This window comes from Phoca vitulina, unplaced genomic scaffold, assembly GCF_004348235.1.
Source record: "Phoca vitulina isolate PV1807 unplaced genomic scaffold, GSC_HSeal_1.0 scaffold8, whole genome shotgun sequence".
NCBI lineage: Eukaryota > Metazoa > Chordata > Mammalia > Carnivora > Phocidae > Phoca > Phoca vitulina.
The window spans coordinates 57,963,607-57,983,847 of NW_022589711.1; the positions used below are offsets into that span (position 1 = coordinate 57,963,607).

Consider the following 20,241-nt stretch of genomic DNA (forward strand, 5'->3'; position numbering starts at 1 on the left):
AATGAAATAATGTATGTGAAAGCTCCCAAATTTCTAGGCATGTAGAAGTTGCTTGATAAGTGTCAGCTCCTTCTCTTCCTTTAATGTATCTCACTAACCTCTTTGAAAATGACTAACTACTACTTAGCAAGAAAATCCATGCTCTCTGCTATGAATCTTAATTTTCCTCTCTTCCCTCCTTTCCATATAGAACTCTATGTCTTCACTCTGTTTTCTTGATTCAGAAGTAGTGTCCCTCTTCTTTTCTAAAACTAGCTCTCTATCCATGCAAATAGTTTTTACCCTGGCTGCACATTAGAATCATCTGGGGAGGGGCGCCTGGGTGGCTCAGTTGTTAAGCTTCTGCCTTCGGCTCCCGTCATGATCCCAGGGTCCTGGGATCAAGCCCCACATCGGGCTCCCTGCTGCTTCTCCCTCTCCCACTCCCCCTACGTGTGTTGTCTCTCTCTGTCAAATAAATAAAATCTTTTAAAAAAATCATCTGGGGAGCTTTTAAAAAAATGCAGATGTCTGGGCCCCACCACAGACCAATTAAATATGACTCTCTGGAGGCAGGAGCATGGTATCAGTATTTTTTTTAAGTTCCCTGGTAGGGTGCCAAGACAATTCAATGGGAGAGAGAACAGTCTTTTCAACAAATATTGCTGGAACTGGATATCCTCATTCAAAAGAATGCAGTTGAACACTTCCTTATACCATGCACAAAAATTAACTCAAAATGGATCATAGATATGAATGTAAGAGCTAAAACTATAAAGCTCTTTAAAAAATAGGGATAAATCTTCATAACCTTGGGTTAGGCAAAGTCTTCTTGGATAGGACACTAAGAGCACAAGCAACTACAACAAAAGTGAAGAAACTGAGTTTCATCAAAATTTAAAAATGTGGCGCTGCAAACAATATCAGCAAGAAAGTAAAAAGACAACTCACAGAATGAAAGAAAATATTTGCAAACCATATATCTGATAAAGAACTTGTAACTAAAACATATCAAAGACTCTTAAACTCAATAATAAAAAGAGAAATAAATTTTTTAAATGGGCAAAAGATCTGAATAGACATTTCTCCAAAGAAGAAATACAGAGGGCCAATAAGCGCCTAAAAAGATGCTCAACATCATTAACCATTAGGGGAATGTATACCAAAACCACAAGGAGATAGCACTTCAAATTCACTAAGATCCCTCTTATCAAAATTAGAGGCACTAAGAAGTGTTGCCAAGGATGTGGAGAGATTGAAAGCCTCCTATACTGCTGGTGGGAATGTAAAATGGTGCAGCTGCTTTGGAAAACAGTTTGGCAGTTCCTGAAAATGTGAAACATATAGTTATCATAGGACCCAGCAATTCCACTGCTAGGTATATACTCAAGAGAAATGAAAACATATGTTCACACAAAAACTTATATGCAAATGTTCATAGCAGCATTATTCATAACAGCCAAAAAGTAGAAACAACCCAAATGTCCATCAAGTGATGGATGGATCAGTAAAACATGGTATATCTGTACAATGGAATATTATTCCGCAATAAAAGGAATGAAGCCCTGATATATGCTATAACATGGAGAACTCTAAAAACCTTATTCTAAGGGAAAGAAGCTAGTCATGAAAGACTGTATGTTATGTGATTTCATTAATATGAAATGATCAGAATAGGCAAATCTCTGTATAAAGAACGAAGATTAGTGATTGCCTAGGGCTGGGGGGCTGAGGGGAAATGAGGAGTGACTGCTAATGTGTATTGGTTTGTTTGTTTGTTTTTTTACAATGATAAAAATATTTTAAAATTGATTGCGGTGATGGTTGATCAACTCTAAGAACATACTGAACAAACAGAGAGACAGAAAGTTCCCCCAAGTCATTCCAGTCTTTACAATACTATATATGTATGGTATCTTACCTTCTACATTCCTTAGGAGTAAATATGGCATCTTCTAAATCTTTCTCTCCTCCCATATTCTTAAGGAATAAGAGACACAGAGCAGGAGGGTGATATCTCTTAAATGACTTTTTTTTTTAAGTAAAGAGTGTTCTTGGTGAATGTTTTTTATTTTAATCAAAATTGCAAGAGTCAGGCTGCCACCTGGCAGCATCGGTCATCTTGGCTATCTTGATTCACTTGAGCTCCCCAAGCAATTAATTCAGCTGTAGCCCAGAGAGAGAGGGTAGGTAGACAGTGCAAACCAAACTGACCGGTTCTGCCATCCAAAGTACTGTTGTTCTGTCCTCTACCAGTGGATGTGGCCTCTGGTCCTTAGGAACCATGCTTTTGACAGTTCCCCAGGATAGGGCTCTGGTTTGACTGACTTTGTTTACTAAATAAATTAATTCCTACTTCTGGAGTAGCTTCAATTTTGAAACAGAAAGCCATCTATTGACAGTCACTGATACACAGGATTTTATTGTTTGATATTAAACAATTAAGAGTTATTGTTTTTTTTTTCCCCTACAAGTACACTATACAGGAAAATAAATATAATCTAGAACACAGCCACTAGGAGTGGAGAGAGAGGGAGATTCTATATCTACTCTGTGCCTTAAAGGGATAGTTTTACTTTAATAAATGCAAAGTGCGACTGTATTTCTTTCATGGAAATAAAGCCCTCTTGCCAAAACGTATAGAAAAGACAGAATCTGACGAACATTTCTTGAGTTAGATTATATAAACACATTAAAAAAAATAACCCTAAGAGTTCAGTCTTTTGATCTAGCAATGATCTAGACTTCAATAATTTGAAATAAGTTTGCAATTGCTACTTTCAACAAAGTCTGAAAGTATACAAAAGAAGAAAATGATGAAGTAAGCCTAGATGCTTACAAATACAGGGAAATTGTGTCATTTGTTCAACCCAGCATATAAAAAAATAGCAAAATATGAAGCCATAGTTGTCTGAGTAGAGGACAAAGATCTGATTTAGAATGAGGCAGAAGTTTTCCCTTCTATAGCTCTAGTGAGTTCAGTTGCACCCAGAAAAACAAAATGAATAAGGGCAATGCCAAGATGAGAAACAAAAGAAAACTCCAATTACCTCAGGTAATTTTGAATGAGTTTACAGTTGAAAGATTCACTAATAATCTTCAAATTAGATCATCTGAGTCCTAATTTAGAAGCCCTATTTCATGAGAAAAGATTATAATAGGAAAATCTCAAAACTAAGTATTGATTATACAAGGTAAACATGACAAGGCTGGATGATAAGAAATTAACAGACACATTTTGCTTCCCCTCTCACTGGAGAGGTGGACCAGGTACACGCTGCCGACTAGAATATAATTTGCTCAAGTGAGGGAGGTGGAAAATGCTATTAGGTTATCTAGGTTGAGGAGCTGCCCTGGGGCAGAACATGTCACAGTGTCCCATTCCTCTTCTTTATCATCCCAACTTTCACCAGAATATAATCCAGAACCTTGGAAAATAAATACGATCACAAATACTAACTTTTTGTTGAAACTCCAAGCAAAGTATCAAACCTTAACTTAATACATGGAACATATCAGAACTTTTCCATGTTTGCCAAGTACAGGGGGATAAACTATTTTCAGCTGAGAGTTCATCTTCAGAAAACACTCATATGCATTTCTATGCAATATAATTATGGAATATATTACGAAACCACTTCTTAATTTTCGTTCGGGGATATTTTACAGATCAGGATTTAAGGATCATTCCCCTTTTGCCTCTGGTGCAGGCTTTCAAGTTTTTGAAAATATAAATAAAAAGCACAGAGTGACAGAAAGAGCTGCAAAGATGTATAAATACACTCCTGTGACTCCCATAATAAAAGCTTTCGGGGGGGAAAAAAATGGTCGGACAAGTATTCATCTTCCCCAGATTGCAAGCTCAAGACCCTGACTGGTACACAATTATGAAACAAAGGGGAGGTGAAGGGTGACACACAACAGAAAGGGCAGCAGAAAGGAAGACCAGAGCTCAGCAGGCTAGAACCTGCTCCGTCTAGCTGGCCCGGCTTCCCCCCCAGCACCTTTCTGGTACCAGTTCGGGGCTTTGCCTCTCACGCGACCCACATCCTCTTCTCCGAGAAATGAATCTCCCTTTAAGGAAAGCCAAGCCAGCATCCAGAGGTAACGTGCAGAACCGTAAATGAAAAATGTCCACGTCTAGCAAGCAAGCAGACGAGCAAAGGGAAAACCAGCTGTCAGTTTCGAAGGCTCCGAGCTCTAACGGGGTTTCAGGTTACTCTTTCGCTCTGTCTTTCTCACCGTGTCTCCCTCAATAATATCAGCTTTCTAATCAACTCAAATCTCAAATACCTTCTCCATCTGTCCTTGTGAAATAAATGCTGATGAAACAGGAAAAAAAGAGTGTGATACTCACAACAATGAAGAATTCCTACACATGCCGTTCCATTTTCTTGCTTTAAAAAGATGGAAGGTTAATTTAAAAAGCCTTGCAGAATTAGAAAAATAAGGGGGAGGGGGATTCCACCCACACAATCCTCCAGCCCACCGCAAAGAAGCCCAAAGGCTTGCTGACGTCACAGATTCATGAATGGATGTAAATTGGGCCGGTTTAGGATTCCGCACAGACTTCGCTGTGGTGTGTGCCATGAAAAAGAAAGGGAGGGTCCAGAGCAGGCCGGACCAATAGGCTTCAGGCACTCATGGCCTGCCTTCTTTTAGGAGGAATCTGGTCAAAGAATAAACAGAGCCCGCCAATCAGGCGTCTGCCACTGCCTTAAGACAGACTGGCAGCTAGAGGGGGTGCGGGAAGAGGGGGGGGCGGGGGACGGGTGTGTGTGTGTGTGTGTGTGTGTGTGTGTGTGTGTAGCTGTGATAGTCACGAAAACATTATTATTGCTATTGAATGAGGGAATCAAAATAGAATTTCAGTGGAATTGGGGTTACCAAAAATGCATATAGAAGAATCACATTTTTATTCATTAGAGCTATTTTCTTTAACTCTTTTCTTGCTGTCCAGCAACGTGCCTGCTCCCAAGTGATAAAAACAAATCAAAGTCAGGGAAACAGTTCCTAAAACTAGTGACCAGTAAAAAATGTATGCCCTGCTCACCAAGGCTTGTAAAAGCAAAACAGTAGGGAAATATTAATGGGAATAACCTAGTGATTAAGAAATATAAATATATAAGACAATATTGCATAAATGTAATTATTTTTTAGAACAATATCATCTTGCTCACCTTTGTGATGCATCAAAGTGGGTGTGGAAGAGCAATGCTGCATTTAAATAAGGTAGGTATTTCCTCATTAAGACACAGCTCCAAAAGAGCTCTTAATGATTCTTAGAGCAAATTTTGGTTTTAATAAGATGCCTTACTATAAACAGCAGAAACAGCTATATTAAATTCACCCAAGAGCTCATGACATTTAAAATTTTTTTTCTAATTTAGGGGCGCCTGGATGGCTCAGTCGTTAAGCTTCTGCCTTCGGCTCAGGTCATAATCCCAGGGTCCTGGGATGGAGCCCAGCATTGGGCTCCCTGCTCAGCGGGAAGCCGGCTTCTCCCTCTCCCACTCCCCCTGCTTGGGTTCCCTCTCTGGCTGTGTCTCTCTGTCAAATAAATAAATAAAATCTTAAAAAAAATTTTTTCTAATTTAAATAATTTTACCAGCTTTATTGATATAATTGATATGCAAAGAAATGCACATATGTAATGTGTACTATTGGATGAGCTTAGAGTTATGCAAACATCCTCAACACCATCACCACAGTCAAGACAGTAGACATATCAGAGGGTTTTCTTGTGTTCCTTTGCGGGTTTTTTGGTTTGTTTTTGTGGTATGAATACTTCATGTGAGATCTACTCTCTTAGCAAATTTTGAAGTGCACAATATAAGACCACATTGTTAACTATAGGCACAATACTGTGGAGCAGATCTCTAGAACTTACTCGTCTAGTAAAACTGAAACTTTACACCCACTGAGTAACAACTCCTATTTCCCTCTCCTCCCTCCCATCTCTGGCAACCACTATTGTATTCTCTGCTTCTACGAGTTTGACTCTTGTAGATATCTCATAGAAGCAGAATCATACAGTATTTGTCTTTTTGTGACTGGCTTGTTTCACTTGGCATAACATCCTTCAGGCTCATCCATGTTGTCACAAATGACAGAATTTCCTTTTTTTAAGGCTGAATATATTCCATTGTATGTATACACCACATTTTCTTTATCTGTTCATCTGCCGATGGGCACTTGGGTTGTTTCTATATGTTGGCTATTCAGTGCTGCAATGAACATAGGAGTGCAGGTATCTCTTGGAGATCCTGATTTCAGTTCTTCTGGGCATATATCCAGAAGTGCGGTTGCTGAATCATATGGTAGTTCTATTTTTAATTTTATGAGGAATCTCCATACTGTTTTCCATAGTTGCTGCACCATTTTACATTCCCACCAACACTGTACAAGGGTTCTAATTTCTCCAAACCTTGCCAACATATGTTATCCTTTTCTAAATAGTAGCCATCCTAAGAGATGTGAGGTGATATCTCACTGAGGTTTTGCTTTGCATTTCTCTGACAATTAATGATGTTGGGCACCTTTTCATATGCCTAATGGTCATATGTATGTCTTCTTTGAGGAAACGTCTATTCAAGTCCTTTGCCCATTCTTGACATTGGTTTTGGCAATAATTTCTAGAAATGACACCAAAAGCACAGGCAACAAAAGCAAAAATAGACAAGTGGGACTACATCAAACTAAAAATCTTTAATCAACAGAATGAAAAGGCAACCTACAGGAGAAAACATTTGTAAAACACATATCTGATAGAAGGTTAATTTCCAAAATATATAAGGAACTCATAAAACATGATAGCAAAATAAAGAAATCATGATGTTTCTTTACTCTTTATTTTAAAAATGTTAGAAGTTATACAGAAGTGGAGATTAATATAATTCACTGCCCCTATACCCCATCATTTCACTTCATGATTACCAATACTTTACTAAAACTGATCACAACTTTCTTGAACTTGGGAAATCCTTGAAGCTGGAACAACAGTGGTTAATATAAGGCCTCCATTATGAGGTGTCCAGTGACCAAGAACATTCTGAACAGAGATCTTACTCTATCTCTTCATCAGACTATTTGTACAGCTGAGAGGAGAGTGGCTGCCGGTCTCTGTGTGGCTATGGAGGGTTCAAGCATGACACTAGTGACTATTGCACCCTGCTTAGCTCATTTGGAAAAACAAAATGCAACAAAACTCTCCAGCACTATTTTACACACAGCAAAGATGTTCAAGGCACTGTTCTATATACTCAAACAATAGAATATCATTGGCAAATAACAGATTCAACAAATTTCTCTAAAGGAGCTTACTGTGGAATATCACTTTGGAAAAGATAGACCGAAGTTTACCCCTGTAAGATAGGAGTGCTCAAGACAAATGCAGGACTGGTACATTCCTAGTAGGCCTTAGTGCACCACATTGGTGTATATGTCCATGTACCAAGATTATTTTAGAACCCATAAATGGAAAGGAATTAAGAACATACATCTCTGTCCCTTTTAACAGCATTCAAAACTAACCAGGATACACTAAAAGAATCAGATTTATTAGAAAATAATTGTTTTTTCCCCCAAAAGGTAGTCTGTATTATTTTGTATTATTAGTATTTATTAGTTAGTCTGTATTATTATTCTGGAAAATAATACAGACTGACTAGTAGAAGGAGGCAACCTTTTTGTGGAACATGTCAAGAAGATGGCCAACTCTGTTATGGAAGCCAACGATTTGCTGTAAGATTTGACAGCAACATCATTACTCAACAAGTTTACCAGGGATCAGGGTGTCTCTGGTGCAATTCAAAAAAACAGTCTGTAAATGGTTTTAAACACAGCTACCTAAGAAGTTGGCTCAATATGTAATCTGGCAAATAAAAACGAGCTGGCTCTATGGACTTGCCATTTAGTAAGATGAACTTGATCTGGGTTAGCGTGCTTCCCTGTACCACAGAAATATTAACAGGGCCAACAATTTCTCCTGTTGAATATCATGGGAAATCATTGGGAAGATAAGTTATCTCCCCCAAATTACAGAAACTGTGGAGGTCATTCTTGGAGGAAGCCATTGTTGTTTTTGGAACAGAAAGAAGGTAGGGAGAGGGGACCATGAGAAATGTACATTCTAGTGCGGCACTGCCCAAGAACTTCCTGCAGTGATGGAAATGCTCTATAACTTGCACTAATACAGTAGCCACATGTGACTGTTTAGCATTTAAAATGTGGCTAATGTGCAAGATGTCCATCAACAGATGAAGAAGATGTGGTATACAATGGAATATTATGCAGCCATCAAAAACCACGAAATCTTGCCATTTGCAACGACGTGGATGGAACTAGAGGGTATTATGCTAAGCGAAATAAGTCAATCAGAGAAAGACGTTATCATATGATCTCATTGATATGAGGAATTCTTAATCTCAGGAAACAAACTGAGGGTTGCTGGAGTGGTGGGGGGTAGGAGGGATGAGGTGGCTGGGTGATAACACTGGGGAGGGTATGTGCTATGGTGAGCGCTGTGAATTGTGTAAGACTAATGAATCACAGACCTGTACCTCTGAAACAAATAATACATTATATGTTTAAAAAAAAAAAAAGATAGTAGGAAGGGAAAAATGACGGGGGTGGAAATCAGAGGGGGAGATGAACCATGAGACTATGGACTCTGAGAAACAAGCTGAGGCTTTTGGAGGGGAGGGGGGTGGGGGAATGGGTTAGCCCGGTGATGGATATTAAGGAGGGCATGTATTGAATGGAGCACTGGGTGTTATTCGCAAACAATGAATCATGGAACACTACATCAAAAACTAATGATGTAATGTATGGTGACTAACAAAACATAATAAAATAAAATTTAAAAAATAATAAAATAAAATGTGGCTAATGTGATTGAGGATCTGAATTTTAAATTATATTTTAGTTCATTTAAATTTTATTTTATTTTATTTTTATTATGTTCAGTTAGCCACCATATAGTACATCTAAATTTTAAAATAAATAGTCACATGTGGCTGGCTGGTGGCTACTGTATGGGACACAGCAACTCTAGAGATATCAAGCCAAGTCCCATCATTACAAGTAATTCTTTATTTCAGCATGTGGGCATGCTAAGTGTGGAGGACTACAAAGCCAGTATCTAAATGAGTAAGCACTTTTAAGAGTCAAATGAACTTCTTCAAATCTCAGTAATGACTGGAAGATAACTCTGGTCTTATTTCTCAAGAAGATATTCAAATTTCATTATTAGAAGACAACCTAAGAATAGAAGGTAAGGTACAATTATTTTGCTATAAAAATATGAGCTATTCTAGGATTGTTTTTTAAAATTGTTTTTTTAAAGGAAAATGACTCATTAAACCAGAATCTAAGAGAAGCTCAAAGTATACTGACCCAGTGACAATTTTTGTCAGAAATACCACGAAAAAGAAAGAGGATAATGACCTCAAGGCTAATACATGAAGATTCACATTTCTGCCACAGGCACCAGTGTGTAGTAGTTAAAAGCTAGTAAAGAGATCTGGGTTCAAATCCTGACTCTGCCACTTATTAGTTATGTAAGTTCAGGCAAACTGGAGTTTCCATGTTCTCATTATTAAAATGGGGATAATAATAGGCCATGCTTATTATGTGAAAGTTAATACATGAGAAGACTAGCACAGAATCTGTAATATAGAAGATACTCAGCAAATGATACTGGTCGCTGTTTTTGTTTTATTGCGGTTGTTATTCAAATACCATGGGCCTTTCTATTCTCAGCAAGGGAAATTTCAACAACTGTGCAGATCCAGGGATTAAAAACCACAGAGAAAAACACAACATCTTTATTTTGCTTATAATAAGCTTGAACAGATCTTCGTAGGAAATTCTTTTTTTTTTAAACATGCACTTTTTTTTTTTTTAAGATTTTATTTATTTGACAGAGAGAGACACAGCGAGAGAGGGAACACAAGCAGGGGGAGTGGGAGAGGGAGAAGCAGGCTTCCCGCTGAGCAGGGAGCCCGATGCGGGGCTCGATCCCAGAACCCTGAGATCATGACCTGAGCTGAAGGCAGACGGTTAATGACTGAACCACCCAGGCACCCCTCTTTGTAGGAAATTCTTAAAAAATATGTACTAGGGACACATTTTCCAATGAAAAGCTCATCCAAATCATTTTTCTTTGGGAGACTGGGGAATAATACTCTTTGAGGTTCTGTAGCTGAGGAGGGGTGAACCCTCAGGAGGTTAAGCTAGGTGACTGAAAACTCTGTTCACCAAAAAACCAAACAAAAAATCATGCTAAAATTTCCCAAGAAAACCTGTAGTTTACATACAATCATTTGAACTGATATGGAAAACAACCTACTAGGTGGGAACATTGGCTGAAATTCTTTACTTTCATATCAGAATGTTAACTCTAACTTTCCCTGTTTTCAAAGTGTATGGTTTGATAGCGTGGATAGCAATGTCAATATTCAAATTTCAATATTCAAAGGCTGCAGCAAACTATTACTTCAATTTTATTGTTACTGCTGCTGCTGTCTAGCTCCCATTAAATGCCTAGCTGAGAAAGCGATTTTTAAGAAACATCTAAGGAAAAAAAAAATTCTTTTAAGTACCACTAAAATGTGGGTGCCTGGGTGGCTCAGTCAGTTAAGTATCACTAAGATTTATCCTTGTATCAAGGCAGATAGATGGATCCTCAGAAAGCTACCTGTTACCTAACTATCATTAACCTAGTGCCCCTGAGCAGAATCATTGTCACAGCCTGCGTGTTACGGCCTTTCTTTGATCAAGAATTATTATAAGGAACAGCAATATTGTTTCTGTGTTGTCCATTACCGTGCATGATGTCTCATATGCAAGCAATTCACACGAAGAATTCATTTTAGAACTTAATACCAGGGAAAAGTTTTCTGTTCTTGAAAAATTATTAGGCACCCACATTTTTGATAACAACAATGTAATCCACTGAATTTCCATTTTTTTTTTAATCCCTGCTGGTGGGAAGCTCAAAGCCAAGTTTATGCTCAAATCTGTCTATCAATCAATTTATATATCTGTATCTATTTTAGCTTTTGTGGTTAGCATATTTGCTTTCTCTTCCCTGCTTTGGGTTTGATTTCCCTTTTATTAACCTTATTGTATATATACTTCATGGTAAGGACTTCAAATCCTTTTTGAAACAGACTATAAATAAAAATGTACACTGAACACATATCAACTTTTAAAAAGATGAAAGTCTCATGTCCATAAATTCTACAATCATCTTTATGATAAAAGAAAACCCATAATTATGGCAAACTTTGAAAAATATTTTGAGTTAAATGGAATTGAAGTCTTTAATATTTTTTAACAAAGTATAATACAACATCTAGTCAGCTGGAGAAAAGCAATTGCTTAGAGATTTTATGTGCTATTTAGACTAAATCTCAACAGCTTAATGAAGTTTTAATGTATTATCCCTGTCAAAAAGAGGACTACAAACGAAGGATGTAAGAATTCTTCTCTGATCAATAATGAAGATGCACTGAAATAAATCAAAAGCAAATGGATTTCTCAATTAGTAAAATATTTAGCACCCCTGAAATACACCATTCCATAATAAACAAATTCTGGCAAGGTACTATAAACCTAACCTTTGTGGGGCTAGAAATAATATCTTGAGTTTATAAAGGCACTTTCCATGTTGAAAAGAGTAAAAGGAAAATTTATATATTACTTTACTCATCCACAGAGAATTTGTACTACTTCTGAGAGGCCAGGTAAACCATCTAACTTCTGTTCTTCTGTTGAACTTTAGCTTCATACTGCAAGCAAGAGAATTGAAGAGCAAAACATAGGAATAGTGAACATCTGCCATTTTGTTTTTAGTCTGCTCCTGCATCTTCTGCATTTGAGAACACTGTCTCTCCACCAATCTCAGCCCTTCAGTGCTTCAGAGGGAGCCGAAGCCACCTGAAGCTAGGGCTCCAAGAGCGAACTCATGGCACAGAGCTGGCCATGCCTTTTGTGCTAAAATATCTTCCTTATATAAGTATGTTCTTTTAACATATAAGATATCTAAATTCCAGAAATAATGATTGGGAACAAATCTGTTCATAGACATTCTTTATAAACAGTCCTGTACTTTGCTTTACATTTTAGAAAGTACTTTAAAATAGGGTAGATAGTAGTCCTGTTTCATATGTGAGGACATTAAAGTTCAGGAAGATTGGCTCATCTAATCTAATCCAGCTTTATCTAAACTCTGTAACCTACTGACTCTACTTTAAATTCTGTCCATTACACCTTGTCCCTCCCCCATTAAAGACCTGTCTACAATCATTCAATGACTAAAAATTAAAAGTGAACTAAAACAGTAATAATGCAAAGATGAAAAAGCCAATTCTTTGTCTCAAGGAGCTCTGGTGAGATGAACCACTACACAAAATGGTGAAAGTGCTAAATCAGTGGGGTAGACAGGGATGTTTTGAGGTTGGAGAACAATACTAGAAGGAAGTTAATTGACATTTGGGGGTGAGAATATTCTTGCTTGCATGGGACGTTCCTACATAATGCAAAATGTTTAGCACTCTCCATGCCTATATCAGCAACAGTCTTTGTCATAGCTAAAAAAAAAAAAAAAAAAAAGTCCCCCATATTTGTCTCCCTAGGCACTAGGGGGTTGGGACTGTCTTACTTTGAGATCTACAGAGGCTGTAGAGTGGTGCTCTCTGCCGCCCTCTGTTGACACACAGAGGTAAGATCAAAGCCCTTAGCAGAAAAAGGTGTCTTGTCCTTTGGAGAAAAATGTCCCAAGAGGAGCAAAGAAGGAGCAAAGATACGTGGTGTTGAGGCTCAGCGAGGGCTCTGGGAATGTTGGGTGAGGCTGAATAAAGGCTGGGAGCCACTCCTCCTGGTCCAGACCATACCCAGTACTTGCCGTTTACTTGTCTTTGGCAAGTTGGCATGTTTGTAAAGGGAATAAAGGTTTGTCTTTATACAAACACACCCTGTCCTTATGCTGCAGTTTGCCCAGGGCTTGAACTAGGTCCTCTCTTTCTGATACAATGATTATTTGGGGCTGGGTGGTTACAGTCGGTTATAAAAAGGAGGCCAACCAGAACTGGACCTTGAAGAGGAAGGATTTGGGGAAACTGGATATGAGAGAATAAGGAGAATTGTTCAAAGACAGTTTATATCGGGATGTCTGGGTGGTTCAGTCAGTTAAGCGTCTGCCTTCAGCTCAGGTCATGATCCCAGAATCCTGGGATCCAGTCCCGCATCAGGCTCCCTGCTCAGTGGGGTGTCTGCTTCTCCCTCTGCCTCTGCCTGCCGCTCCCCCTTCTTGTGCATGTTCTCTCTCTCTGACAAATCAATAAATAAAAATCTTGAAAGAAAAAAAAATAGCTCATATCAAATGTAAAACTGATAAGGCACATGTTGGTACTTTTATTCCAAGACAAGAGTGTTAAGTGTACGAGAGCTGTAGCCATGGCACCGGAAGTCAGAGTGGGTAACCTGTTAACACGGAGTCAAAACTGGCCTGTTTTTAAAAGGACCCTTACACGACTATCCGTAAATAGGCTCACACTATATAGACTCACACTCAGCACCACAGTCAGTTGTTTATTATTAACACTAATGAAGGGAACAGAGAAGACAGAACCCAAAACTATTTCAGGGAAGTATCTGTTTTAAAGTTTACTCATAAATAGAATTACATGTGAAGTCTAGGGAATACACTTAAAACCAAATGATGAAGCCACACTGGAAAGCTCTTGATTTTCCATTACATGTAATCATGCTACCCAAAAATAGGGTAAACCATCTTTACTACTACTAGCAAAAGACAGTAGCTGCTACTAGGAGCAACCTGCTCCCAATCAAGTCTCCTCAACTAGATTGAGAACTGAAGTTTTACATGTAACATCCACGAAACAAGCAATAAGTAGATAGAGCAGGTTATAGGTGGGGTGGTGTGAACATAGTGGTTACTTCATGCCCTGAAAAATCAATATATAAATCAAATATACATTTTTGTTGAATGCCATCTATGTTCAAGACACCTTGACATGTGCTGTGGGGTGTGTATATATACAGATAAATCACAGATCCCGATCTCAGCTTATTTCATTAAATAAGATAGAAGCACAACCAGCAGCAAAATACAAGTTGTTTTTGTGGCTTAAAATTGTAACAGAAAGTGGAGTCTGTCCCCCAGTATTCAATCTCTTCTCTTTCCTTTTAGGTATAGAACTTTTACCCCACCCCCATTCTTAAAGTTTTAGGTGGGTGCATGCTACGCTGCTGAAGACTTTATTCTCCTGGTTGTAGATGTGACCACATGACTGAGCTTTAGCCAATGCGACGTGAGCGGAAGTGAGGTGTGCAACTTCCAGGTCTTCCTAACCAGGAAGCTAAGTTGCTGGTCCTGGACTCTCTTCCTTCCCATGCTGAGTCAGCTTCTACCTTGCAGATGATAATACCCCCAGGCAATAGCAGAGCATCAAGACCATTAACTTTGGGCTTTGAATGTTCTAGTGAATCAGAGTCGTCTATCTGTACCAAAATACCTGCCTATTTGAGGATTGTTAATGAAGGCTGATATAACAGTCTTCCTTTTCTGAGCCACCGAATTTTGTTGAGACGGTTACTGCTGTCTAGCCTGTATCCCAACTAATGTATCTTGTTACCTGGTGTTATATAGCTATTTCCTAAATGAGACAAAGAAGAAATGATTGTTCCAGACATCTGGAGAAGAAATACTGACTCAGAGGATCAAGGACTGGGAGAAACCTTAGAAGTCAAATCTATTCTGTCTCTCTTTTTTTTTTTTTAACATATGAAGAAATTGAGGTTCAGGGATTTGTCCATAGTCTTGGAAGTTGTTCCAGAGCCAGGAATTGATCCCAGGTCTCCTGAGTGTTTTTGTAGTACATCATCCTGTCTGTCTGTCTGTAAGATAACAGTGACTACGAATGCTACCTCTTTCTTTTCTTGACACAGTTAAGACTCACTCAGTACTCCTCCTGGGATAGAGAACACTGTCCTCAGTTCTAAAGGAAAGCCAGCAAGGATTTTTAAAAGTCACATGTTTTGTCTCAAAGGTACTGAAATCTAACACGAGACAAAATTCTAGAATAACGAGATGGTACTACTAAAACAAGAACAAAGAAACAAGAACATAGACCCAAACAATTAGTCAGCGATTCAACAAGCTCTAAGTGGAAATGGTCATACAAGGATTATAGAAGCAGTTTACTCCTGATAACAAGTCTTTTGCAATTCAGAAAATATGACTGCAGAATACTTGAATCAATTCTTAAATGTTTTACTGAAACCTAATTAAACATGTCAGGGCCTGAAAATATATTTTCGATTCTTACAAAATTCCTTTTTCCCTTAGCCCGGGAAGTTTCAATGTTTTAATCTTTTAAAAACCATCCCAAAAGCCTTCAGCCTAGGCACCTCTTCTGCGTTGGCTGGTCAACAACAACAAGAATTCTTTGCCAGAAAGAATTCTTTACCTCTCTGGGAAGCTCTACTCTTGCTGAGGAGGAAGGGTTAATGCATGTGTCATTGTAAGCACACAGTCTGCTCCACAGCACATGAAGAAAGGGGGCAGTTTTAGGGAGATATGAAAGGAAAGAATGCAAGGAGGGGGTTGCTCTGAGGTAGTTAACTTCATTTAGTCATTCATAAAAACTCACTGTGCACTCAGTAATGTGCTGACACTGAGCTGAGATCTGGTGATAAATACATAGTACCCTGAAGAACTTTACAGTCTGGAACTGGAAACTTTCCTTTCTTATTACATGTTCACATAGAGAGTTTGAGCTGGGATGGAATTAAGGGTGAAAGAATGCTTCCTCCCCTCCTCCACTCAAAAAACACCCCTTAATCTTTGGAGTTGGAAAAACCACTCCTGATCACCTTCACTTTGTTCCCAAATCCCACTCTGTTCTTTTTCATTCTGAGGCAATCTTAAGAAAAGGTAGACAAGGAAGCCATTGCTTACAGTTCTATATTTTTCCTATAGCGTCTAGTTGAGAATAATCTGGTCTCTCTGCCATCAGAATCATCATTCACTTTCAATTAGCCACAGTACACAAGTGTTCCTGTTTCCCGTCAAAGCCCACAATCTCAGGGCCTGTCTTATAGCCACCCCTCCTGGCCTATGGAACACGATATCCACCTGTCATTGTAGTCTGAAAACAAAAGCAGGTTGTGTTCCCAAGTCCCCTGTTGTGGTGTTGGTTGCCCCTGTTGTGAAAGGATCACAGACGATGCTTATTCAACTTCGGGGGGAGTATTAAGATCTAAAGAAAATTATTACGAATACTCCTGAAACATGTATTGGCCCTGAATTTTTAAATGAGCAAAGTGGAGCCCCACTGAAGACCACCCATAATGAAGGAGTGGCCTAAAAAGGCCACATTTTCTTAGCATGTATTTTTAGTGTATTAAATTACTCAAAGCTCTATATTAAATGGTCATCATTCCAAAGGTCACTCCTCTGGAAAAGAGGCTGGTGTCTTGAAGTTACTCTCACTATAAATATAAGAGGATGTGTGTGAGGGGAGAAGAAGATTCCAGAAAAAAAATAGCAAAACATAGCCTAATTAGTAAATACTGCAACATTTGAAAAATAAAATGCATTTTCTAAGGAAGAGTATTTGTTGGGAGCATACTTTTTAGGTAGGCTATGAAATACTCACAGACCTCATGCTGAATGTACATTTCTGAGTAGCTTTCATGACAAAGCTCTTCACATTTAGGGCAAGTTCCTTTATACTGTCCCCCATAAATGCCTGATTACATTTTGAAGCAAATGAAAGAATGTTTTCTGCTGCTGCCACCTACTGCAAACTTGAAAAATATGCTGGAAAATTTTTAAAGACAAAATGCAGTATATTACTGAAGAATAATTTATAAGTCAGACAAGTAGACTGAGATCAACGTCATTATGTTTTACTTTTAATGAAGCTACTAATTATTCCAAGAACTTGAATGATGATCAATAAGTTAATGTTGCATAAAGAGGGTAAATAACCTAAGAACAAGCCACAGCTTGACAGATATGTTTTCTCTGGTCTACCTTATATGCAAAAACTAGTCTATCTTTTGTGTTCAGAAAAACCCAATTCATAGCTACTGGAAAACTGAAGTAGAAAATACACTTTTACTAATTTGAACAACTCTGAGTTCAAAAATTATCAAGGTAGATAAACATACAAATGAAGTGGGGGAAGGAGGAAAAGGTTCATGAACAGGCAATTCACAAAAATAGAGATGCAATGACCAGTGAAGACAATGTGTAAATTCAGTATCAAAGAACTGCAAATTAAAACAAAATGAGATACCAGATTCTCTTTGAAGTATAATTATTTGGCAAGAGGTATCAGTAGGCTTAAATTGTAAATACCCTTTGATCCAAAATTCAACTCTAAGGGATTTATTCTAAACAAGTAACCAGAAATTTGCAAGAAGGGTCTAGCTATAAAGATTTCATGACAAAGTGTGAAAAAAGGAAGGTAACACGATAATAGGTACTATGTGATCCAATACATATATATATATACACACACACCTAGAAGACTATATATAATATTAACCATGGTTAGGATAGGGATAATTTTATTTTTTTCCCTTTTAATCTAAATTTCTAAATTATCTATGAGGTACAAATTATATTACTTTTGGAAAAAATGAAGTTTTAAAAGTTGCCAATAAGTGCTCATTGATATTTTAACTTATTTATTCTAACTTTTAAAAACTTATTACAGTTTTTCCCCTGTAATTTTATTTTATCTTTTTAAGATTTTATTTTTCTGACAGAGAGAGACACAGCGAGAGAGGGAACACAAGCAGGGGGAGTGGGAGAGGGAGAAGCAGACTCCCTGCTGAGCAGGGAGCCCGACATGGGGCTCGATCCCAGGACCCTGGGACCATGACCTGAGCCGAAGGCAGACGCTTAATGACTGGGCCACCCATGCGCCCTCCCCTGTAATTTTAAAGGAGATATCAAAATTTCAAGACACAGCTGCCCAGAAACAATTTTGTAATATACTATGCTGTAGTAGGTAACATATCTTTTCACCAGAATGAGGGATGGTCATGGCTGGCATAGGCTTTGAGGAGGTAGGAGGGTTTGGGACTAAAAGCCTTGACAAGAAGGTGTGTGTGTGTATATTTACTTATTTCATTTTATAAGAAAATAGAGAAGTGAGGATGGCAATGGAATATTATAAGAGGAGTAGAAAGGAAGTTGGGAAACCCCCTCAGGGGGCACTGTAACCTGCTGAAAGCAGGGGACAGAGCTGGAATCTCAGGGAACAGAGGGAACAGAAGAGGTTTGGATAGCTGCTGTGGGAAATGTGAATAGATATGAATTAAAGGCCACCAATCAGCAGTGAGGACCCAACTAAGGAGGCAGAACAATCATGGCAGCAGAAAACATGATTAGGGAAGTACTCTGGGTTGGGCACAGTCAGAGGAGTAAGAGCCAAAGGTTGACAAAGAGTGAAGGAAGTAAGACTGGGAGGAAAGGATTGTTGAAATGGCTAATGGTGTTCCAAGCTGGACAAGGCATAAAGGGAAAGGGGTCAGGGCTATATTCAGTTTGGTTCCCATTGGTTACCATGGTGTCTACTACTATGTGTGACACACAGTAGAACAGTAGATGTTTAAGAAAATTAAAAAAAAAAATGAGGAGAGACCGTGTAAAGAGAGAGGTAAGACAACTGATATAACTGAGTCCCTACTATCTATCAGATTCTTGGGGCACAGATAAATATATCATCTTCAGTCTCTTATTGGCTAGCCTTCTCCTTTGCCACGTCCATGTCTCTCCCTTTCGAAAATTTCCTCTGACTTACCTACTTACTTTCCTGTCCTTTGCCACCCAACTTCTTATAAGAACACTAGATGCCAGGGCCGGCAGAACTAGACACATGTGCCTCTACTGCTCCCCTCACACCCACGGCAGGTGTAGCCAGTAGATGTGGCACTCCTTCCATCGCCACACATCACAGACATGTAAGATTGAACAGCGCTGGCAAAGGGCCTCGCATACGGTAAGCATTCAATCGAAATTCACGGAGTGAATGAATGAATGCATGTCACACATCAAGGTAGATTTGGGATCTATCACATCTACTGTTACCCTTCTTATTCTAAGGTCTTACTAAAACTTGAATACCACCTATGCCAGTATGATTGAAAAGGAACAAATAATAGAACTTGTTACGCTCTGTGACCCCGTGGAAATGGGCTCTTCGTGCTGCTGGCAATGGTAGGTTAGGCTCCCCATATGCAGGAAGACTTTGCTTAGTGTCAGTCCACCTAGCTGCATGCCAAGCTGTTTCCAGCTACAGCATTTTCCAGCCTGGAGGTGTGTTTTAGGATTAGCTATATCTTTTATCTCCTCTGCTTTTTGTTTATCCCATCTCTATTCATTTTCCCTCCATTCTTCTAATTCAACGCCCTCCTAGGTGTCAACCATTTGCAGCACAGAGGACAAAACAACAACAAACCCCCAGAACAAAAAACAATGCACTACATTCTTTTTTTTTTTCTTTAGGTGCAGCAATTATCTTTGGTGAGACATTAATTCCACCTTGCAGGTAGGATTTGCATTATCACCAAGTCCACTGTGGCAGACATATTCGTAAGGTGGCTCCCATGCCCTCTGCTTCTTAATGTTCACACCTTTGTGTGATTCCTGCCCTTGAGAGTGAATGAGACTTACTTCCCATCAATAAAATACAGAAAAGGTGCTGGGATGTATGTGATTACCTGCACATAATTCTGTGATGATGCTAGTTAAAACCACAGTGCCTGTCTTGCTGAGATCTTCCACTGGCTAGCTGTGAGAAAGCAAGTGGCCATGTTGGGAAACCCCACATGGCAAGGAAATATGGTGGCTCCCAGGAACTGACAGCACCCTCTGGCCAAGAGGTAGAACAACCAAAGGGGAAAAACTCCCCAAACTGAAGCTCTCAGCCCTACAACCACAAGGAACTGAATGCAGTCAACAACCACAGGCGTGCCCCAGTAGGACTTCCAGATGAGAATCCAGCCTGGCTACACCTTGATTGAAGCCTTGTGAGACCTAAGCAGAAGGCCCGACTAGGCCATGTTCAGAGTCCTCTCCCACAGAAATGGAGGCAATAAACTTAGAACAACTTAGTGTTGTTCTAAGCCACTAAGTCTGTGATAATATTGTGATGCAGCAATAGAAAACTAACACACCCACACAACTCAACACCATCCCAGCTAGAGACAACTTGG

General features: G+C 38.9%; 1 protein-coding gene across 12 annotated transcripts in view; it reads right to left on the reverse strand.

Moving 5' to 3' along the window:
• Positions 1-20,241, reverse strand: part of MAP3K13 (mitogen-activated protein kinase kinase kinase 13) — a 165,235-nt gene that overhangs the window by 88,099 nt on the left and 56,895 nt on the right. Inside the window, exon 1 of one of the 12 annotated variants that reach the window (XM_032406982.1) lies at positions 4,337-4,711. The exons of 10 other annotated variants lie outside the window; for them this stretch is intronic. The gene's annotated coding sequence lies outside the window, so the exon portion shown is untranslated. Of the gene's footprint in view, positions 1-1,900; positions 4,712-20,241 lie in introns of those variants that run through there. One more of the 12 variants, XM_032406987.1, reaches the window with a different exon arrangement.